This window comes from Leptidea sinapis, chromosome 7, assembly GCF_905404315.1.
Source record: "Leptidea sinapis chromosome 7, ilLepSina1.1, whole genome shotgun sequence".
Lineage (NCBI taxonomy): Eukaryota > Metazoa > Arthropoda > Insecta > Lepidoptera > Pieridae > Leptidea > Leptidea sinapis.
The window spans coordinates 9,185,195-9,197,507 of record NC_066271.1 but is presented as its reverse complement, the minus strand read 5'-3'; the positions used below and the strand labels follow the sequence as shown (position 1 = coordinate 9,197,507).

Below are 12,313 nucleotides of genomic sequence, written 5' to 3'. Positions count from 1 at the left end.
TTATTATTCTAAACACAACTGTTGTCAACCCTAATAAAATAAAATACTTTAAAAGGGACTAAATCATGTTTATTGTAAAAAAAATATTTACATAAGGTGTTTAAAATTAAAATAAGTATTTTATTTAATGTGTAAGTGTGTTAATCAAAAAAAGCGCTATGGGAATCTGAGACTGTTTGAAAAATGTATAATAAAGTGAAAGACATGTTTCTAGTGAGAAAATAAAAGGAGTTATTAACTTATAGACTGAGCTTGAGTCAGCTTAATTACACACAAAAAGCTTGTGAAAAGCTTTGCACAGTTGTGCCTTAGAATAAAAACGAACTGAAAGCGTTTAAAATTCAATTTTATAAGTAGAGCTTTATGAAATAAAATCCTTTCTACTCTGGTGGGTTATTGAAAAAGAGAATCTTAGAAGTCTTTGTGTTAAAGAAAGGCTTTGTCTGTATGCCGTGTGCAGAATTCAGTTTTATTTATAGTCAACAATAGTGGCATAAATTACTCCTAAACAATAATGATTCTCATTTGCATGCAGAATATAATAATACTAGCATTTAGCCGTGACTTCGTCCGCGTGGAATAGTTTTTGGCGCAGCATTTTTTATTTTTTTGAATAGTTTGCATATAATACCAAACAAAATGCCGCGGTTAACTATAAATTGCTTTTTTTAATAAACTATTATAAACGACTTTTTTTGTTTATCCATCCTTTGCTAAAACATAAAGATTTTGCGGATTTGATGTTCGTGAGCTATATAAACTATATATTCAACTTCCATAGACAAAATTTTTTTTTTCTTAAAGTACCTCTGTAACTTTGAAAGCGTGACTTTGTTTGGACGTCCATTTGAACTTTCATCCCCAATTTCAACACCACATATGTCGAGTTTTCTAAAACGCTAGAAAAATTTTGTTTTATTTCATCTTCGATAGTGACCAACTTCCATACAAGCTTCCATCCCCTATATAAACCCCTCTAAGTGTATTTTTATATATAACAAAATATAGCCTATGTCCCTTTACAAGCTCTAGTCTGTCTCTGTACTTATATCTCTCTATATCTCTCTCTTATCTATACTTAATATTATAAAGCTGCAGTGTTTTTTTGTTTGTTTGTTTGAACGCGCTAATCTCTGGTACTACTGGTCCGATTTGAATGATTCTTTCAGTGTTGGGTAGTCCATTTATCGAGGAAGGCTATAGGCTATGTTGTTTTTTCAAAATTAGGGATCCGTAATAAAATTGCTATTTTGTAACACAAGGTGTAAAATCGAAAACCTATTTTTGCGTGCGCTACAAAAACTATTGACAATAGAACAAAATGATGTACATGCTATAATATAGGCAATATTTTATCTCGGTATTTCCACGGAAATGAGAAAAACGCGGGTGAAACCGCGGGGCACAGCTAGTATCTCTATATTCATCAAAATCGGTTTAGTGGATTAAGCGTGAAAGCGTAACAAACAAATTTACATTCACATTAATAATATTAGTATGGATATTCCAGTTCTACATAACGTGTTGTATGTACGAGTGTTGTGTTGATATTGGTAGATAGGTTTGATAAATTTAAATAACAAATAATAAATAGGTACATTTAAAGATAAATTTGTCCTGTCTGTTTAATTTTAATAAAATTACATAAATATACTTTACATAATATATAGCTGTATATACATAAATAGCTTCCTACACGATACCACTCCACGTAAATGGAGCGACCGCTATTTAACTAGTAAATTTTATAGTAACGAAATATTATTGTAACAAAATTTTTATTTTATAAGAAGCTTGCTGAGTTTCCTACGCCTATTCTTCGCAGGTCTGAGGCATATATTTTCGAATGCGTCGTATTTTTTTATTCTCTCATTCATAATTCAATAAGTGATTATTAATAATTCAATAATTTTTTGAACGTCCGCACGTCTCGAGCAGGACGTTCAGTTGATAGTAATTGATACGCCCTGCCCATTACAATGCAGTCCCGCACAAGTTTCTTGAAAAACCCAAGTAATCTGAGTGGCACTACAATTATTGCGCTAGTCACCTTGAGACATAAGATGTTAAGTCTCATTTGTCCAGTAATTTCACTAGCTACAGCGCCTTTCAGACCGAAACACAATAATGCTTACACATTACAACTGCTTGTCGGCAGAAATAGGCGTCGTTGTAGTACCCTTAATCTAGCCGGCATCCTGTGCAAAGGAGCCCCCCACTGGTGAAAAACTGATTTAAAATCCCATAATGTTTTACGGGTGGAACATTTTCCTCATAAATTTGTAACATATAAAAATAGTTTAACAAAATAATATTGATCTGATATCATGAATGAAATTTAAGATGATTTTGTACTTCATCCTGGTCCCTTGCTCACTAAATAACAGAAGTTTCTGCCTTATAGACGATAAATGAAAATTATATAAATTAAGAAAAATCTTATTTTGCATATTGAAAAATGTTTTAATATTATCAAATATATGTATTGTTATCGGTCCTCGATAAATCTGGTCGCTTAAAGTGTGTCAAAATCGCGCCCAAATTAGTCGGATACAAACAAACATACATACATGTGAAGCTAATTAAAAGCGTGTAAAAAAAACTAAAACACGTTTTAAGCCGGCCGCGACTTAAAACCGCTCGTACCCAATAATAATAATATCATTTATTTCAGGCCATAGCCCATATAATGTTAGTAAAATCTTATACTAGGGTTCGTAACACATTAAATACATTTATTTGAACACTTTAATTTTAACAGCCAATGTCTATTCATAATATTTTCAAAATTATTCATTACATTTAAAACAATATTGGAACTTTCACTAATGCGGTCTCTAATAGAAAAAATCTTTTTTCTAATTACTGCATAAAAATCATTAACCCTATAAATCAATAAAACTCTACAATTAATAATGAAATGATCAGTCTGCGTATATTGGTCCATAAAGGCCTGTTTGCAATGGCATTCATAAAACATCTTCCATATTGTTGGAGCTACGATCTGCCATCTTGTACCTCCAGTACATATACAATATAAACGTTCTAAATGAGAGTGTGCGTCACCCCAAATAATAAAAAAGCCTCAATCACGGCCACGGTGATAAAAGTGGCAATTTCAATTCCTGTGTTCAAATAATATGAACAACAACCCAATAGGAGGGGCCGGCTGTGTCGTATACCACTGTTTAGTGCATCGGAAATACGAATGACCTGTGACATATTGGGCTGGTTAAACAAATTAACCGAAAACGTTTATTTGGACCGTTTTAGTGACAGAATTTGATTGCTAATAAGACTAATATCTTAAATCCTAAGGTCCTTACATATAAACTGGGTATTAAGTTATACCTAAGAATTAACCAGGAATATGCAAAATGTTGACTATATCACTGACAACACTGTCAATACAATGATAATTCTGTAGTACTACTACTTACCAGTGGGAGGCTCCTTTGCACAGGATGCCGGATAGATTATGGATAACGGCGCCTATTTTTGCCGTGAAGCAGTATTGTGTAAACATTACTGTGCTTCGGTCTGAAGGGAACTGGCCAAATGAGACTCAACATCTTATGTCTGAAGGTGACGAGCGCAATTGTGCTGCCGCTCAGAATTTTCGGGCTTTTCAAGAATCCTGAGCGGCACTGCATTGTGTGTAGGACGTTTACCAAAAGCTGAACGTCCTGCTCGTCTCGTGACGAATTTTCATAAAAAAATGTTTTCCGAATGTCAAGTAGCCTTGCAAATAAACGCTGGAAACCTTATACGTCCGAATAAACTAATCATAAGCAAAATGTCTACTTGTAGAAAGGTTTATTCTCACGTATAACTTTATACCACGTTTATTTGTAAAGCTCTTATAGTATAAAAGTATAAAGCTAGGAAACTATTGAATATAATCGTCTCTAAGCGACTCTAACATACAATATATAGTGATATTCCGACGGTAGAAAAATATCCCCTACCCTAACATAGCAATACTATTTCTAACACCAGAAACTGATCTTATGCTTTAGGGCAAAGCCTTCTATTAATACGCTTACAAAGATATCTCACTTGTCTATTACGAAAACTAGTTCAGAAGTTTACCAGGCTCCTTTGCACCGGATGCCGGCTAGATTATGAGTACCACAACGGCGCCCATTTCTGCCGTGAATCAGTTATGTGTAAGCATTACTGTGTTTCGTTCTGAAGGACGCCGTAGCCAATGAATTTACTAGGCAAAAGAGGGTTGACATCTTATGTCACAAGGTGACAAGCGCAGTTGTAGTGCCGCTAAAATTTTTGTGGATTTTTCTATCTTGAACGGTACTGCATTGTCATGGGCAGTACCATCAAATACCATCAGCTGAACGTCCTGCTCGTCTCGTCCCTTATTTCATAAAAAAAAAGTTATACAGAACAAACATACATAAAGATCAAAATCGTAGCCCTCCTTTTACATGTGTCGTAGTTGGGTTATGATACTACCAAAACCATGTGTCCAAATGTTTTGAGTTTTTCTTTAGTGTTAATTCTGCCAATATTTGTCTTTTCAACAATTCGACACGTGATAACGAACGAGATCTCACGAGATTTTGGCGAGTCAACATGCCCTGAGGATGCCTCGTGTAGAGGCGAAACACGTGTCGAATTGTTTAAAAGACAAAATATATTGGCGAAATTAAAGAAAAACTCAAAACATTTGGATAATTATGAATTTCCGCAAAGTAACGCCTACTTCAATAAATTTAATAAAACTTGTCTGTGTGTTTAGATTAACTGGTATTTATTAATTCACTGGACGATGCCACATCTGAAAAGGGCTTTTAAATGTCAGCTGAACCGACAGACGTTATTCTGTTCATAATAAAAAAAAATCTTGCGGGTGGAATTTCGTAAAATCCGTCCTGATCTCTTCTCGGTGAAAAGAATATTCCTACCAAATTTCATGTCTTTAGCTCTAATGGTTCAAGAAATATGGTGAGTATACTATATACGTGGAAATCTCTTATATATATATAACTAGCTGACCCAGCAAACGTTGTATTGCCGATATTAAAATCGCGATACAAAAGTAACTGTTGATCGTAGATGGGTGAAAATTTGAAGTTTTATGTCTTTTTTAATGCTGACTCATAATAAAACAAATTAAAAAAATATGTAAAAAAAAATAACCGTGTGGACCACCCTTAACATTTAGGGGTATGAAAAATAGATGTTAGCCGATTTTCAGACCTACTCAATATGCTCACAAATTTTCATGAGAATCGATCAACCCGTTTCGGAGGAGTACGGGAACGAACATTGTGACACGAGAATTTTATATATAAGATAGTAATGTATAGTATCTATACATTATTATTCGCGCTATTTATAACTTAGGTCCTAAATAATCATTGAGAGCAAAATTCAAAGAAATTAACATCTTGACTGTTGCTTCTTGCACATAAGTGAATTTGCTAGAAACTGTCATAACCATAATGCCTACTACTCGGCTAAGTCGAGTTAGTCTTTTGTGGGTCGATTTGTATGCTTTTACAACAAAATCCCAGAAAATGTTCTAAACAAAAGTATTACGTTATTCAAAAGAATTGTTAAAAAAACGTTTGTGTGGGAAAGGTTACTATTACATAAATGACTTTCTTAATGATACCACAAATTGAGAATGGAGCGACCGCCCTCAGGCTATTAAATAATAAGTTTAATTGTACAATGTTACATTGTAAACATATCTTTTGATGAAAAAAAATAAGCCCGCTGAGTTTGTTGCACCCATTCTTCTCAGGCCTGAGCCATTCATTTTGAAATGGTTGATAGTTTTTTTGACTTTCAATAAGTCATGTCACATCCTATTTTGAATAAAAATATTTGTATTTGAATATTTATCCGTTATATTATCGTATATAAACACGTTGAACCAAAAAAAATGCAACTACTTTAAAACATCTGCGCAGCCAAAGCAACGGTACAATGGCTTATTAAAAAACCAAACAATGGAAGGTTCTGCGAGTAAATCGAATTGATTTACATAAAAGATTACAGTAAAACTGCAGTCGGACATAGAGATTCAGTATTCTCAAAGTATCCGTAGAGCAACTTTCTGAATAACAAATCTTTGTGAATTATTTACTAGTGTTTCGCTTTTACGTCCGCGTCGGAACGTTGAAGCAAAAATGAATGAGGGTAATATTATGGCGGGAATGTATTTTATATTTCGAACGGGTGCGTGTTCTTAATTCTGGTTATGTATGTCAGAATTAAATATAGTTACAATCTTAGATTAGGCATTGGTCTCCGCTGCGCTCCAAACAAAAGCTTTTTTATCACGGCAACTATTAGATGCTCGTGTGCGTGGCATCTTGACACTCAATGGCATCTTTCAAATGTTGTAACATACGCTTCATATTATTTTACATTGAAATTAATAAAAAACAAAATTACTTACTCATAATTTGTGACCCCAGTTTCTTTCTTATGGAGCGCAGCGAAGACTAATAATAGTGTAAGTTAACAATAGTTAAAATAATAATATGAAATAATAGTTAATTATGCAACTGTTGTAAAATAAGGGGTATTAAAACACGAATGTGGGTGATAATAGTATCACATGAGTGTTTTAATACATAATTATCAACAGTTGCATATAAGATTTTATCTATACCCATATAATGTCTCCTTCTGAAACGGTTACCTTACTGCTTACATTAAAAAGCTAGTCCTAGTAACCATAATGTCATCCAAAATAGTGTTATTATGAAAACGGATGATATAATGTTGTACTGAATTTCATTACAACACTCGTTTGGATGATGTAATGGTTATTAGGACATTGGGTGTTTTAATGTTGGCAATAAGCTAACTGTTTTAGAATCTTAAATAGAGGATTTAAAGCATGAGTGTAGATTAAAGCTATTACTACGACGAAGTTGTACCAAGTATTTTCAGTGTTGCATAGCTAGGCTGATCCGTTGACCGATTTAGTTGCCAGCGCTTGGGTTTTAGTAGCAATATCTCGGTACACTTCAAATGTAGCTTAAAATGTTCTTCGTGCTATATATACACTGGCCTTTAAAAGTAAGTATCACACTTTTAAAATTGGGATAACGTTTTAAGTTCACAAGATATACTTTCGAAATAAAAAGGACTCCAAAGAGAATTTAATTTTGTACATAAAAACTTTATAGTCGGTAACCTTCTTTTAAGAATTGGCTGAAAAAAACTTCAAAAACAAAACCATTCCTTTTTCAAAGTGGACGTTTCCGAATTACAATTTTACCATTCACATTTTTCTTTCTGTTTTAGATTTTTTTCAAGATCGATGGGTCTTGTTTTAAAAATTTATGCTAAAAAGCACATAACATTTATTTATCATGCCTCTTTCAGTTGAAGAATTTGCTAGGATCATGGCTTTTCTGGAACTAGGCATCAGTATGCGTCGCACTGCAAGAATGGTGGGTGTGACGGTACGAACGGTCCAGAAGGTAAAGCGAAGGCACGAAGAGACTGGACACCATCTGAGGAGACCTTGTAATGGCAGACCCAGGTGTACCAGTGCCCGAGAAGATCGTTCTATTATTTCCACTGTGCTAAGAAATCGCCACCAAAATGCAGTTGAAGTCCAGCAACAACTACTTCAGACCCGGAGGGACTACATTAATGACAGTACAGTGAGAAAAAGACTTGCTGAAGCAAATTTGAAACCCCGAAGACCAGCGAGTGGCCCAAAACTCGAGAGACAGCATCGAGTAGCGAGACTGCGATTGCGACTTTGACCACTGAATTTGAAATTGAATTGAATTTGACAATGAGTTTTTTGCTACTTCTTCTTATTAGCACAATCCTTTACGAAGTAGCGGTAGATTTAATAAGAAAAAAATGTTTTTTGACCTACCTGCCTTCTCAGGTCTGAGGCATTGGTTTTGGAATGGGTGATAGTTTTTGACTTCCAATAAGTGATGTCACATCCTATTTTGAATCAAAATATTTGAATTTGAATATGAATAAAGTGATTTTGATTTGATTTGAATGCGGAATTTTCGGATATGGTGGCTACAATTAGTGATAAATTGCAATTTGTTTTCGATTTCAATTTGTATTGTAGTTGCCCTGTACTTTCCCCGAGGCGTAAAAAGAATAGGGGAGTCCCAGGCCCATGGGTGTCGTAAGAGGCGACTAAGGGCTTTTTAGAAGTGGGAGAGTCACGCTGCCGTCTTTTGACGTCAGCACAATCGGGCCAGACTCGTCCGGGTTAATTACCACACTCGCACAGAATACCGGCGTGAAGTAGCGGCCTAGTGCCGCTACGTTTCGTATAGGTTAGTGTCGAGGACCTGAGGCCATTTCCCCCCCCCCCCCCCCCTCCCCTGCCCAACAAAGATTTTGAAAGCGGTCCCTAAAGAGATAGTGCCCCAGGAGGGTACCGGCTCTACCAGAGTCGGAGAATCCCTCCCCGAGCACTCTAGCCCGGGCTGCCCTTCGTATTCTGGGGAGGGCACAGTACCGCGCATGACCAAGGACAAACGAGGCAGTAACACCACGGCACCACGCTCCACACTCAACGTGGATTTTTGCAATATCAGGGGAATTCACTCCAACTTAAACGCCGTCCACCACTACCTTGAGACGGCGAAGCCGGCCTTGTGTTTCCTTGCGGAGACGCAGATATCTCGACCTAGCGATACGTCATATTTAACGTACCCCGGCTACAAAATTGAGCACAATTTTTTGACTCATACCGGGGTATGTGTGTACGTTAGGGAGGAAATCTGCTGTCGCCGTCTCGGCAATTTTGAGGGTAGGGACCTGTCCACTCTCTGGCTCCGCGTAGATGTAGAGGATCTATGCGTGTGTCTACGGGTCCCATAGTGGTAACGCAGAAACCGATCATCTCATGGGTTGCGGTCAAGCGGTAATTGACGACGTGCTTGCACAGATCCCCTCCGCTGAAATCGTAGTCTTGGGTGATATCAACGGGCACAATGCCGAATGGCTTGGATCACGTACCACAGACTACGCATGGCGATCTGTGCATAATTTTGCATTGGCGTATGGTCTGTCCCAATTGGTTGAGTCGCCAACGTGGCTCCCGGATGTGGATAGCCACATGCCGTCCTTATTAGATCTTCTGCTGACTACACATTCCGATGGTTACAAGGTCTTTGTCGACGCCCCTCTCGGAACGTCCGACCATTGCCTGGTCAGGAGTGTAGTGCCTATCCGACGCCAACGTCGCAGACCACCAGCGACCCGCCGCGTTTGGCACTACAAGTCAGCAGATTAGGATAGGATGCGTTCCTTTTTTGCATCCTACCCTTGGAGCAGGGTTTGTTTCCCTTCGGATGATCCTAGTGCCTGCGCCGTTGCAGTAGCCGATGTGATACTACAGGGCATGGATATTTTTATACCAAGCTCTGTAGTACCGTTCGGTGGCAGATCACAGCCTTGGTTCGATGCGTCAGTTAAAGCAGCATCTGACTGCAAAAAACAGGCGTATCGAACTTGGGTTGCGGCGCTGGGCACAAAGGATCCGAACTGCATAGTTTTTAAGAGGAAATACAACCGTGCCTCAAGATTTTTAAACGGCAAATCGCCCGTGCAAAATAAAAACACGTCGTCAAAATTGGCGAGCAGCTTTCCAGTCACCCGACCGGAACACGCAAGTTCTGGTCGTTGTCGAAAGCTGCTCTTGGTAACTTCAGCCAGCCGTCCATGACGTTGTTGCACATGAGGAATGACACCCTGGCCCATACGGCAAAAGAGAAGGCCGATCTCTTGTGCGCTCTTTTCGCCTCCAACTTGACTCTTGACGACAACGGAAAAACACCGCCGACCATCCCGCGGTGTCAGAGCTCTATGCCTGAAGTACAGTTCAGACAGAAAACTGATAGGCGAGCTCTGTTTTCGTTGGACGTCAGGAAGTCGAGTGGGCCGGATGGCATTTCTCCAATCGTGCTTAGAACGTGTGCCCCTGAGTTGACGCCGGTGCTAACGCGCTTATTCCGTCACTCTTATTCCAAAGGCGTAGTCCCTGACTCATGGAAGTCAGGGACTACGCTTATTGCTATTACCTCCCTGCTCTCCAAAATCATGGAGAGCATAATTAGCTGTCAGCTCTTGGTATACCTAGAGGGTCACCTGTTGATCAACGACCGACAATACGGCTTTCGCCATGGTCAGTCGGCAGGTGATCTTCTGGTATACCTAACCATGGCATGCTACGGTGCTGGTCGGTAACGGAACGGGCTAGTGGGCATGGTCTCATACTTTTTAATACAGAGAATATTTTTTTGCCTGACACTTTCATAGCACGGTCATGGTATGATACGTTGTAGTGGGTAGAGTCCTTTAAGGGGGAATAATGTCCGCCGGGTCAGCTAGTAGGTACCATATAAATATTCTTATAACAATTTACTAAACAGCCACCCTTGAGGTAAATAAGCTCCCCATTAAATAAATAAGAAATCGGTTCTTAGAGAAAATCATTAAGTAAAACTTGAGAGCATCCTCCTTTTATGAAGTTGGTTGAAAATTATTATTTAACACAATAGTAATATTTATCAAACACTACTAAGTTTTTACTGTGCTTCGGTCAGAAGGGCGCCGTAGCTAGTGAAATTACTGAGCAAATGAGACTTAACACCTTACGTCTCAAGGTGACGAGCGCAATTGTAGTGCCACTCGGAATTTTTGGGTATTTCAAGAATACAGAGTGGCACTGCATTGTAATGGGCAGGGCGTATCAATTACCATCAGCTGAACGTCCTGCTCGTCTTGTCCCTTATCTTCATAAAAAATGTCACAAGTTCGTCTTCTATATTATATATATAAAGTGACTAAAGTAATTTATATCTATTATTTAAAATACTAGCTGACCCGGCAAACGTTGTTTTGCCATATAAATTATTTTTAGAGTTAGACCGTTTCTTGGACATTGCAAAATAACTTTATTTTTCTAAAATAAAAGATTTTTGCTAAAATAAACATAGCCTAAGTTACTTCTTATAACATCAGCTACCTGCCAGTAAATGTCCCGTCAAAATCGGTCCAGCCATTTCAGAGATTAGCCGGAACAAACAGACAGACAGACAAAAATTGTAAAAAATGTTATTTTGGTGTATATATATATATACGTGTAGTAAAAAAGGGTTATTTCAATATTACAAACAGACACTCCAATTTTATTTATATGTATAGACTAAAATACTAAATATCATGTATGAAATAATAATTATGTTAGCGTCTACCTGATTTCAGAGTGACATTACGATTCATAGCGTTATGAATTAATAATAAATGCATCAAGTTGGTTTGATAACTTAATAATACTATATATCTTATCATTTACACTTAAGTGAGTGTTTTTTTATTCATTATATCGGTTAGAATTGGGTCATATTTAGTTGGTAAAAGTGCTTGGCCAAAAATATTGTGAGAATAATCTCTATATATATAAAAATGAATTGCTGTTCGTTAGTCTCGCTAAAACTCGAGAACAGCTGAACCGATTTGGCTAATTTTGGTCTTGAATTATTTGTGGAAGTCCAGAGAAGGTTTAAAAGGTGAATAAATAGGAAAATGCTGCTAAATTAAATAAAAACAACAAATTTGTTTTTCCTTTGATGTGTCCATACATAATTTCTATGAGAGAACTTATTAACGCACGGTTTGACAGTTCTGCTGTAAAACAATTTCATTACAACAACAGGAGCCATTTTTTACGAAATAATTCTTTATGTTATGATATATTACTGACAAATTCATAAAAAACATTATTTTATTTATTATATACAGTACAACGTCTGTCGGGTCAACTAGTCATAACATAATTATTTACTTTATAACTGTAAATAACTTTTAGTTAACTAAATTAATTAAGTGAGAAGTTATTGTAAAGTGCAATTGATTTACGAACTTTTCACTTCACACAGATGTTAGTCACAGCGGACGTGACTTGCCCGAATCGTTCCGTTACGAGTGACACGTGTGCAAGTTTTTAGCACAAAACGTTCGCGCGCTCGGCTGAACGATGCCAACTGCCGCAATCCATTCATAGACGCTACTACTACCATTGCAACTCGAGTCGATCACACTCGTGCCAGCTCCCACTGACCTGTTTAAATATCACTGTTACATATGTTTGACAGCAAATCTTTTGTGCCTATTTGAAGCAACACTCGCGAGCGTCCAGAGAACTAATTTTGACGTATTATACAAATGGCTGCGAAGGAACGTACAATACAAGGAAGAATTTTTGCATTTTGAATTAATTTCGTTCGTTTTCCATGTTATTTATACTTCAAGAATCAATGTAAAAGAGTACATATTTTTT

At 37.2% G+C, this 12,313-nt stretch overlaps 1 protein-coding gene across 1 annotated transcript in view; it reads right to left on the bottom strand.

Moving 5' to 3' along the window:
* The window catches only part of LOC126965460 (uncharacterized), a 204,037-nt gene extending 192,029 nt beyond the window's left edge, over positions 1 to 12,008 (bottom strand). The window contains exon 1 of the mRNA XM_050809087.1: positions 11,897 to 12,008. The gene's annotated coding sequence lies outside the window, so the exon portion shown is untranslated. The remainder of the gene's footprint in view (positions 1 to 11,896) is intronic.
* Between the last annotated feature and the right edge of the window lie 305 nt (positions 12,009 to 12,313).